Source organism: Pinus tabuliformis, chromosome 5_2 (genome assembly GCF_031772625.1).
Source record: "Pinus tabuliformis cultivar Carrire ecotype Pingquan chromosome 5_2, CPIR1, whole genome shotgun sequence".
NCBI lineage: Eukaryota > Viridiplantae > Streptophyta > Pinopsida > Pinales > Pinaceae > Pinus > Pinus tabuliformis.
The window spans coordinates 19,357,795-19,368,666 of NC_142306.1; the positions used below are offsets into that span (position 1 = coordinate 19,357,795).

Sequence of the window (10,872 nt, forward strand, 5' to 3'; positions counted from 1 at the left end):
GTATAAACACCTTAGTCATTGTCTCTCAAGGTACATACCCACCCAGGTGTTCCCTGAGTATGACCTTCTAGGAAAATTCTTGTCTTAGGTCCCTAGCCCTCAAAGAATATAGCTCCTCTTGCCTACTCTTGTCTTGGATGCCCTACAAATCCTCAAAGAGCATCAAATGCCAGATTATTACCCAATCCTCCCATTCTTTCTTGCCAAGTGAAGACACAAATGTTGTGTCTATCTCTTCCCCTTGATTGAGGAAGACATGCCCAAGTTTCCTCTGACAAGGAACTTGCCCAAGCTCCTTTGTAGTTGGGAACTTTCTAGAACTCTGTCTTAGCTAGGGACTTGTCCATTCATCAACAACGACTTCTTCGTGGGTCCTTCAGCTGTTTGATCTTATTCTTTCCTTTGATGTCATGAAGTCTTTGTTTGAAGTTCTTCTTGGCAGGGTACTGGCCATCGATCACTTTCCCTCCTGGTTTGTCATGTCATTTCTCCCTTCGTGGAAAGTGGCCTTCTTGATATGTATCAGGTCCTTTTTTTCATCTAGAAACTCCTTTGTCATCTTGTCTATCCTTCATAGTACTTATCACATGGATGCTTAGTTGTACTTGCTTGTTCCCATACTTTGATTTAGTGGCCCTTCATGACTTCATCGTGATATTGCTTCAACATCAAATGGTGCTTTTGTTGGATGGCCTCTTCATCATGACATATTTTTAGAGTTGAATCGGTTATCTGCAACTTACTATCTCCAAGGCCTTCGTAGGTGTCAACGGTCCTTTGATCTTTTTCTTCCTTTTCCAGAGTTTCCATGCCTTCTTTCGAGAGATGTTGAGGAATCTTGTCAAATAGTTATTCTTTGTAACCACGATGTTCTTCACATGCTTGATCTCTTTCTTCATTTGCTTCTTATTGGATTGCTTAGTCAACCACCTTATACTCCTTATGAGATCACTTCTTCATGTTGACCTTTACTCCATTGTAGTACATGCCTCCGAGCATATTGTTGGTGAAAGAGATCCTTTTATTCTTGATCATGATTGTATAACTTTTCCCATGATCCAATATATATGATGACATGACTTAAAATTTGATGCATACATACCTCATCTTGATTATGCTTTTATCATCTTGGCTTTATTTGATAGTTCTCCTCAATTGGTGTAGCCTTTCTTGCTTCATCTGCTCTCGCTTGTATATCATCCTTTCTTGAATCCCATAAATGGGACTCATAATGAGATATCTACCCCCTTATGTAGGAACCTTATTTTGAAGATTCTATCAGAGGATCTTGAAGACCCTTACCTTGCAAATGTTTCTTCCTTTGATGATGGAGGCCTTCTAAGAATTGTGATCATGATCAATCATTTTTTCATTGTGGATGAGACCCTATAATAGGTATGCTCCTTCTATGTGAATATATTGAGATATATCTACACCATGCTCCTATATTCTAGAATATATCTTTAACCATGCAATCTGTTCTATTTCTATATGCTCCTATACTACTCAAAACTTTGAAAAAAAACTTTAAGCAAAGAGGTTGACTTAGTCATAGGACTTTGGACATTTAGTGATCCCAACCAATTTGTTACTTTCCTTGCAAAAAGACATTGAGGTATACTCAGAAGGGGACATGTACTTACTTGATAGAGTTGGAGATATAGTGAACTTGCTTTCTTCTTGAAGACTTGATGGCTTGCCTTCCTTAGATCTTGATGTTCTTCAAGTTGCTTTCTTCAAATGGACTTGGTTGATGACTTTACTTGTAGTTCCTTTGATTTTTCAAGATGGTGTGGCTTGATGTAGGTCCCTCTTTGATTTGTTCTTCTTGTAGGTGCCTTTATGCAAGGCATTTCTTCTTGCTTTGTAGTCTTACATGATGAATGATAGATGGTAGACCTTCTTGTCTTTGATGTGATTGAGACTTCTTGGCTTGATTCTTTAACCTTGTGGATTTTCTTGAGATTCCCTTTCCTTGATGTGTCACCTTAGCTCCGATACTGCATTGAAGAATTTTGGGCATTGGGGTATAGTGGGATTCTTCAAGACTTGATAACAATTTGTGAAGATATTTTACAATTTATATTTTTATCTTAGTCTTCTTCTATTCTTAGTAATGCATGTGTGTTTACTTCATCAAACTGGTGCCAAAAACATAAGAACAAGAACACAAGATGTTGTCTCTCTGCCAGGGAAAAACCTCTCTCTCTCAGAGAGGAAAACCCTTTCATAAATTTCTCTTATTGAAGATTCTTATTGGTCATTGTGAATCCCTAGAGCCTTGACAAGAATAGCCTCCAAGCACAAACCAATTCCTTCCTCCTCTCTGCACTTTGTTTCTCTCACTTCATCCCCCAACACTATGTCCTTCTTTAAACTTTTGATAGTCCTTGGTGGACTAGCTCTAGAAGAGACTCCAACCTTTGATCCTTAGTGAGATCCTTTACCAATGAAGAAACCTTCATTCTCTTGACCAACCGAGCCTTTTTCTTGATGTGAGGTTGCAGACTCGATGTACACCAAGTTTACTACACCTGGGGTGATTTCCATCGCGACGAGACATGGAAACCCCAAATTTCCCGCACTTGGGAGGCTTTCGACAAGGCGGGACATGGAATCCCTGGGTTCCCCGCAATTTGGTGACTTTTGTTGAGGAGGGACTAGGAGACCCCATGTCACACTCCTATCCTAGTGGTAGTATTTCAACCACACATAAGTAGGTGCAGCACTGCCATACTTTTTCCTTTTACCAATACTTGAGTACACAGTCTGCGCCTACTTCAACACTCAGTCAATTTTCCAATAAGTGTTCTTAACAATGCAGCAAAAATAACTTACCATCAATTTATCCTCTTTAATTATTCTTTCAACTCGTCATGTCATGTGGTCATGCTACATACCCGTAGCCTACATGACACAACTCCACACCTGAACTGCGAACCTGTCTGCCTGACTTTCTGTTCTGTGGTGCCCAAACTCTGCCCGTCGTTGTGGTCCATAGTCAGGGCGCATGGGCCACACATAGTGTGGCCTACCTACCCGGTCAGTAACCCAACCCACTCTGCCTGTCCACACTATGAAGTCTGACCCGCCCGCTGTAATCTACCCACCATTGCTGCCCTCTTACCAGTGTACTTCTCTTCCCTCTATTTTCGCCCAACTCCTTCCTTTACACTTATTTTGCCATGAGGAAGTTTGAGTTCGATGTCCTTTCGTCGAATGTCATCCTCCTTACTTATACAAATCCTTTGGCCCAAGGGCTCTGTCTCTCGGGGATAACAAGGGTCAGCTCCATCAACATGCATGCCTAGCTGACCTGCCACATAACCTCGACACACCCCATTCCAATGAACCAGGACGTCCCTTCATGTGCATTGTTGCACCCATGGGTCAGCTCCAACACTTAGCTGATTACACCTATCGCCACACATTGAACACCTGCCCGCGTCCTAACTCATCCGCACATGGTCACCTCTTTCATTTGGGCACCCAACAAGGGTCGCCCATGCACCTTCTATCAGTGACTCACCCATCGTGCACGTATCAAGGGGCGTGCACCGTGCCCAACATGACACACCCACTATGAGTGCACCCATCACCATCACGCATAAGAAAATGTTGTGCCAAGTCTTCGCATATAACCGAATGCTTACCCGAGTCACATATAACCAAATGTGGGTGCCTGTACTATAGGTTCAATCTTTTGACTCTCTCAGGTGCTCCCGACTTGAATACCTGACACCCCAGCCCCCCCCATATGTGGTAGAGGTCTCTGGCATGATGGGACATCAAAACCCTAGATTTCGTGCACTTGGGAAGTTTTCATCATGGTGGGGCAAGGAAAACCTACTTTCCCCGCACTTGGATAGCTCCCTTCACAATGAGGCATGGAAACCCCAAGTTCCAGAGATAGGTTAGGCAAGTGGTTTCCACTCCACCCTGAAATAGAAACCCCGAGTTCACAAGACTTGGGAGGTTCTTTATCATTCCGCAACATGGAAACCATGAGTTCCATAAACTTGGATGATTTCGGTCGTGTTGTGACATGGAAACGCAAGCCACGGTTTCCGCCTGGGCGGGAGATGGAGGCCCTAGAGGTTCCCGGAATTAAGCGGTTTCCCTCATGCCATGAAATAGAAGCCCCGAGTTCCATGCACTTGGGCAATTCTCTATCATTCTGTGGCATGGAAACCTGAGTTCCCTGCATCGAGGTCATGGTTTCTGTCGTGGCGGGACATGAAAGACCCCAAGTTTCACATAATTGGGTGGTTTTCGTCATGCCATGGAATGGAAAGCCCCATGTTCGGTAGACTTGGGTGGTCATTCCCTATCACGCGATGACATGGAAACCCAAAGCTCCCCAGACTTGGGCGGCAGTTTTAGCTGCGGTGGGAGCGACATGGGAACCTTGCGTTTCCCAAACTTGGGTAGAAATTTTTGTCATGATGCAAAATGGAAACCCCGTGCGTCCACTAACTTGGGTAGTAGTTTCCATCGTACATGAAATGGACACCTTGATTTCCCTGGACTTTGGTGGCTTTTCGTCACCCCACGACATGGAAATTCGAAGTTCCACAGACTCTCGGGCGATTCAGGGTGTGCCATGACATGGACACCCTAGGTTTCCTAGACTTGGGTGGTTTCCGTCAGTGGTTCTAGCCATGCTGCAACATGGAAACTGTGAGTTCCCTAGACTTGGCCAGTAGTTTTGAAACACCCCAAGTTCCCCAGAATTGTGAGCTAGTTTGCATCATCATGGAAAACCCAAGTTCCCTATGTTGGGGCATTGTTGAAAACCGCGCATTTCCATCATGTCGTAAAATGTGGAAACCTAAGGTTCCATCAAGGGCAGGACATGGAAACCCCAAGTTTCCCTAGACTTGGGCGCCACCGGTTTCGACTGTGGCGTGACATGGAAACCCCAAGTTTCCCAGGCTTGGGCACCAGGGCGCAACATGGAAACCCCAAGTTTCCCCAGGCTTGGGCGATGCCAGTTTTAGTCGTGGTGCGATATGGAAATCCCAAGTTTCCTATGCTTAGGTGCCACAACACGATATGGAAACCCTAGGTTTCTGTAGGCTTGGGCGTCACCAGTTTCGCTCGTGGCATGACATGGAAACCCTAAGTTTCTGTAGGTTTGGGCATTGGGGTGCGACATGGAAACCCCAAATTTTGGGCGCGACATGGAAACCCCAAATTTTGGGCATGACATAGAAACCCAAAATTTTTTTGCATCGGGAAAAAGCCTCAAATGTTAGTCGCCGGGTGGAAACCCCAAATTTTGGGCGTGACATGGAAACCCCAATTTTTTTGCATCGGGTGGAAGCCCCAAATTTTAGGTGCCGTGTGGAAACCCCAAATTTTGGGCACCGAAGTGCGACATGGAAACCCCCATTTTTCCCATGATTGGGCACTAGGGCACGGCATGGAAACCCCAATTTCTCCCATGCTTGGGCACCTTTTTTCGTCGTAACATGGAAACCCCAAATTTTGGGCACCGAGGCATGACATGGAAACTTCAAAATTTTGAGTGCGAGAGGGAGACATGGAAACCCCAATTTTCTCGGGCTTCAGCGCCTTTTCTATCTTGGTGTGGAAACCACAAATTTCCCACCCCTAAGAAATAAAAAATTATCATCTGGAGGAAGAGACAAAGGTGCGAGAGCGGGAGGATTGTCTAGATTTGTTTGTGACAAGAGCGAAGCTCTAAATCGAGGTGACCAAGGGCTAAATCTCATTGGATCATGGTAGCAAGGCCACTCTCCCACTTATAATACCCTGTCTCATATTTAAGTCGTCTGCAAAGGATTCTTCTCAACGACCATTTGGAATTGAACTTGAAATCTTCACTGACCGAGATTCTTCACGGTCGTGGTTTGGGAATGACATGGGCCCCTGGGGGCCACAGAGCGACACCCCTACTACGAGTTGAGATATAGTCGAAGAGTGACATGCACCGCTTGTAGTGTGGATTCTGACTTAAAGGAATTTAGTCATAATTCAACACACAATAGCTTCACACCACTGGCTTTTCAACCAAGTGCAATGACCAATTGTGTGAATCAATGGTTCCTATCGTACTAAGTTGAATTACTATTGTGGTGTGGTTCATCAGTAAGGTAAAACTAACCTATCTCAAGATGGTCTAAACCTAGCTCACGTTCCCTATTGCTGGGTGAAAAATCCAAAACTTGGTGAATTCTACTTCACAATGATAGGAAGAGCCGACATCGAAGGATAAAAAAGCAACGTCGCTATGAATGCTTGGCTCCCACAAGCTAGTTATCCCTGTGGTAACTTTTCTAACACCTCTAGCTTCAAATTCCAAAAATCTGAAGGATCGATAGGCCATGCTTTCACAATTTGTATTCGTACTGAAAATAAAAATCAAATGAACTTTTACCCTTTTGTTCTACACGATATGTCTATTCTCGTTGAGCTCATCTTAGGACACCTGCGTTACCTTTTAACAGATGTGTCACCCCCGCCAAACTCCCCACTTGACAATGTCTTCCGATCGGATCGACCTGCTGAAACATGCCTTAAGGCCAAAAATAGGGGTAGTGCCCTGTCTCTGCCCCACGAAATAAGTAAAATAATGTTAAAAGTAGTGGTATTTCACTTGCATTGAAAACAGCTCCCACTTATTCTACACCTCTCAAGTCATTTCACAAAGTCAGACTAGAGTCAAGCTCAACAAGGTCTTCTTTCCGCACTGATTCTACCAAGCCCATTCCCTTGGATGTGGTTTCGCTATATAGTAGATAGGGACAGTGGGAATCTCGTTAATCAATTCATGTGTGTCACTAATTATATGACGAGACATTTGGCTACCTTAAGAGAGTCATAGTTAGTCTCGCCATTTACCCACGACAGGTTGAATTTCCTCACTTTAACATTCAGAGTACTGGGCAAAAATCACATTGCGTCAGCATCTACAGGGATCATCACAATGCTTTATTTTACTTAAACAGTTGGATTCCCCTTGTCCGTACCAGTTCTGAGTCCACTGTTCGACGCCTAGGGAAAAGACCCTGGCAGGGGTCACTCTATGCCCATAGCCCAATCGGCATGTGACTGCCCGCCCTCGCCATGAAAGCATCTTGGGAAAACTACCAACAGCCCATGAGTTGAGGGCACAGACCCCTAGGCCTAGCCCTCAAACGAAATCCTTTTCCCGAATTTACAGATCCATTTTTCCGACTTCCCTTACCTAGATTGTTCTATTGACTATAGGTTGTTCACCTTGGAGACTTGATGCAGTTATGAGTATGACCGAGCATGAATGGTACTCATTCCACCAGATTTAAAATTTACACTGAGGGCGCATCGGACACCACAAGACGTGCGGTGCTCTTCTAGCTACTGGACCCTATCTTTGGGTGAACCGATTCCAGGCTAGGCAAGCTATTAAAAAGGAAAGATAACTCTTCCCAGGGCCCCCAATGACGTCTCTAAATTTCCTAACATTGCCGCTCACTTCCATGTCCCAGTTCAGGAATATTAACTCAATTCCCTTTCAATGCTCATGCAGAGTGCACCCTTGATACAAGGCTTCCCCATCTCTTAGGATCGACTAACCCATGTCCAAGTGTTGTTCACATGGAACCTTTCCCCACTTCAGTCTTCAAACTTCTCATTTGAATATTTGTTACTACCACAAAGATCTGCACCAGGGGCCGATCCACCCAAGCTCACACCTAAGGTTTCTCAATGACCCCCGTGTCCTCCTACTCATCAGGTCCAGGAAATTGCTCCAATGGTCGAGTATATGTTGCGCACTTCAGCACCATCCATTTTCAGGGCTAGTTGATTTGGCAGGTGATTTTTTACACACTCCTTAGCGGATTTCAACTTCCATGACTACCGTCCTACTATATTAATCAACCAACACCCTTTGTGGGATCTAGGTTAGCACGTAATTTGGCACCGTAACTCAACTTTCAGTTCATCCTGCATCGCCAGTTCTGCTTACCAAAAATGGCCCACTTGGAGCTCTCGATTCCATAACGTGACTCAATGGAGCAGCGGCACCCTCTTACCTATTTAAAGTTTGAGAATAGGTCAAGGGCATTATGCCCCGATGCCTCCAATCATTTTCTTTACCTGATAAAACTTGCATGTGAGCTCCAACTATCCTGAGGGAAACTTCAGAGGAAACCAGCTACCAGATGGTTCGATTAGTCTTTCGCCCCTATACCCAAGCTAGGCAAATTATTTGCACGTCAGTATCACTACAAGCCTCCACTAGAGTTTCTTTTTGCTTCTCCCTACTTAGGCATAGTTCAACATCTTTCAGGTCCCAATAGGTGTGCTCGCAGTCGAACCCTTCGCATAAGCTCATGGTTGGTCAACGATGCACCCCACTAGAGAGGGGATCTCACCCATCAGCTTCCTTATGCTTCGTAGGTTTTCAAACCTGCCGACTCGCACACATGTTAGACTCCTTGCTCTGTGTTTCAAGACGGGTCGAACCAAAAGCCCACCAACCAACATCCTGAGCACGCAGGTGCACAGAATTCGCCACAAGGGCACATGCTTCGTTCCTTGACAACCGCAATGGCAAACCGATAGGCAGTAATCCACCTGTGTTTTGCGACGATGCAACATCCCATGTTGGTTTGCACCTCAAGTCGAGTGGCAGACCAGCCTAAGCCGCTCCACATCTGACCGAGACACATCAACAACCTCCATCCGCTTTCCTCTTGGGAATTTCAAGCACTCTTTAACTCTCTTTTCAAAGCCCTTTTCATATTTCCCTCGCAATACTTTTTCGCTATTGGTCTCTCACCTATATTTAGCCTTAGATGGAATTTACCACCTAATTAGGGCTGAATTTCGAAACAACCCAACTCACCGACAATGCCTCATGATGCGGCAGGGTCCTGGCCTGATGGGGCTATCACCCTCTCAGGCACCCCCTTCCAAGGGACTTGGCCCAGGGCCGCTCGATTTTCATGCTGGGCTCTTCCCGGTTTGCTCACCACTACTAGGGGAATCCTTGTATGTTTCTTTTCCTCCACTTAATTAATGCTTAAACTTAGTGGGTGTTCTCGCCTGAGCTGAGGTCACAAAGTTGGAGGTAAATCTGCCCTACCCCATGGGAGGAAAAGAGAGAGCAAAGCAAGTTTGAGTGATGCCACACAAAGGCCGCATCAGCTAACACTGACTGCCCATCTAGGGGGACAAGATCACCACTCACCAATGCACGCCACAAAACATTGCTTAAGGTATTTCAGCCAACTGTACCACATTGGGCACGGACGACCAGCTCCATTGCTCCCTAACATATTTCAGGAAGTGCATTTTAATGCGATGCTACTCCCAAACAGATGTGCCCTCGACCAAGGCCTTGGATGCAAATTGCATTCAAAAACTCAATGATTCATAGGATTTTGCAATTCACACTAAGTATCACATTTCATTACGTTCCTCATCATAACAAGAGTCGAGATATCCATTGCCAAGAGTCGTTTCCACATATTACCGAAAAATCTGCGACAACACTATATAGGGGCACCCCCAAAAAAAATATAAGCTTCAGGGCCAAAAGGAGGAAAGGAATAAAACTCAAGAAAAAAAGAGAAACAAAGGTGTCTGTCCCCCTCAAAGGAGGAGGCTCAAATAAAGAACAATATCCTCGATCCACATGCCCTCGCAAGAAGGGGGGAAATGCATAGAACAATAATCAAGAAGGACTAGGGTGGCCGCCCCGGGAGCTCACACTACTTTTAATCCTTCCCAAACACTAGTCCACAACTGTTCCCCCTTTTCTCCGTAAATTTAGGTACCGAAAGGAAAAAGGGAAGAAAACAAGGCAAAAGAAATAGAGATCAAACATGGCTACCAGCTCACAAGGGGAGGCTCAAACAAAGTACAAGCCTCCCAAGCCCCATTCTTTCACAAGAACGAGGGAATTGAATGGGACGACAATTGAGAAGCACTAGGGTGGTCACCCTGGGAGCTCACACCGCGTTTTGTCCTTCCCAAACAATAATCCACAACAATCCTAGCTTTTCTTCGTCAATATAAGCGTCAGAAGGAAGAAGGGAAGAAAATAACATGAAAGAAAGGGATATCAACCATGGCTACTAGCTCACAAGGGGAGGCTTCAAACAAATAACAAGCTTCCCCAACCCCGTGCATGGGAGCTTGCACTACTTTTCATCCTTCCCGAACACCAATCCACAATAATCCTACCTTTTCTCCATAAAGCTAGGGGACAAAAGCAAGAAGGGAAGAAAACAACATGAAAGAAAGAGAGATATCAAACATGTCTACCAGCTCACAATGGGAGGCTCAAATAGAGAACAAGCTTCCCCAACCCCATGCCTTCGCAAAAATGGGGGACCTATAGGGGACGATGATTGAGAAGGACTAGGGTGGCCACCCCCAGAACTCACACTACTTTTTGTCCTTCCTAAACACCAATCCACAACAATCCCACTTTTCTCCATAAAGCTAGGGGCCAAAAGCAAGAAGGGAAGAAAAAAACATGAAAGCAAGAGATATCAAACATGGCTACCAGCTCACAAGGGGAGGCTCAAACAGAGAACAAGCTTCTGAAACCCCATGCCTTCGCAAAAAGGGGGGAACTACAGGGGAGGATGATCCAGAAGGACTAAGGTGGCCACCCTGGGAACTTGCACTGCTTTTTGTCCTTCTCGAACACCAATCCACAACAATCCCACCTCTTCTCCATAAATCTAGGGGCAAAAGGAAGAAGGGAAGAAAACAACACCAAAGAAACAATGATCCCAAGAAAATAGAGAAGCTCAACAGCACACCGAGTAGATGCTGCTAACAAAAAAGAAATCAAGCAAGGCACCTAATCAAAAAGCATCCCACCTCTTCACACCCTCCTAGATACAT

General features: G+C 45.1%; 2 non-coding genes across 2 annotated transcripts; both read right to left on the reverse strand.

Moving 5' to 3' along the window:
* Positions 1-5,706: 5,706 nt before the first annotated feature.
* Positions 5,707-9,071, reverse strand: LOC149157314 (25S ribosomal RNA). Its single transcript, XR_016262122.1, has one exon. It is a non-coding gene; the product is annotated as a 25S ribosomal RNA (ribosomal RNA).
* Positions 9,072-9,318: 247 nt separating this feature from the next.
* Positions 9,319-9,472, reverse strand: LOC149157315 (5.8S ribosomal RNA). The gene has a single exon (XR_016262149.1). It is a non-coding gene; the product is annotated as a 5.8S ribosomal RNA (ribosomal RNA).
* Between the last annotated feature and the right edge of the window lie 1,400 nt (positions 9,473-10,872).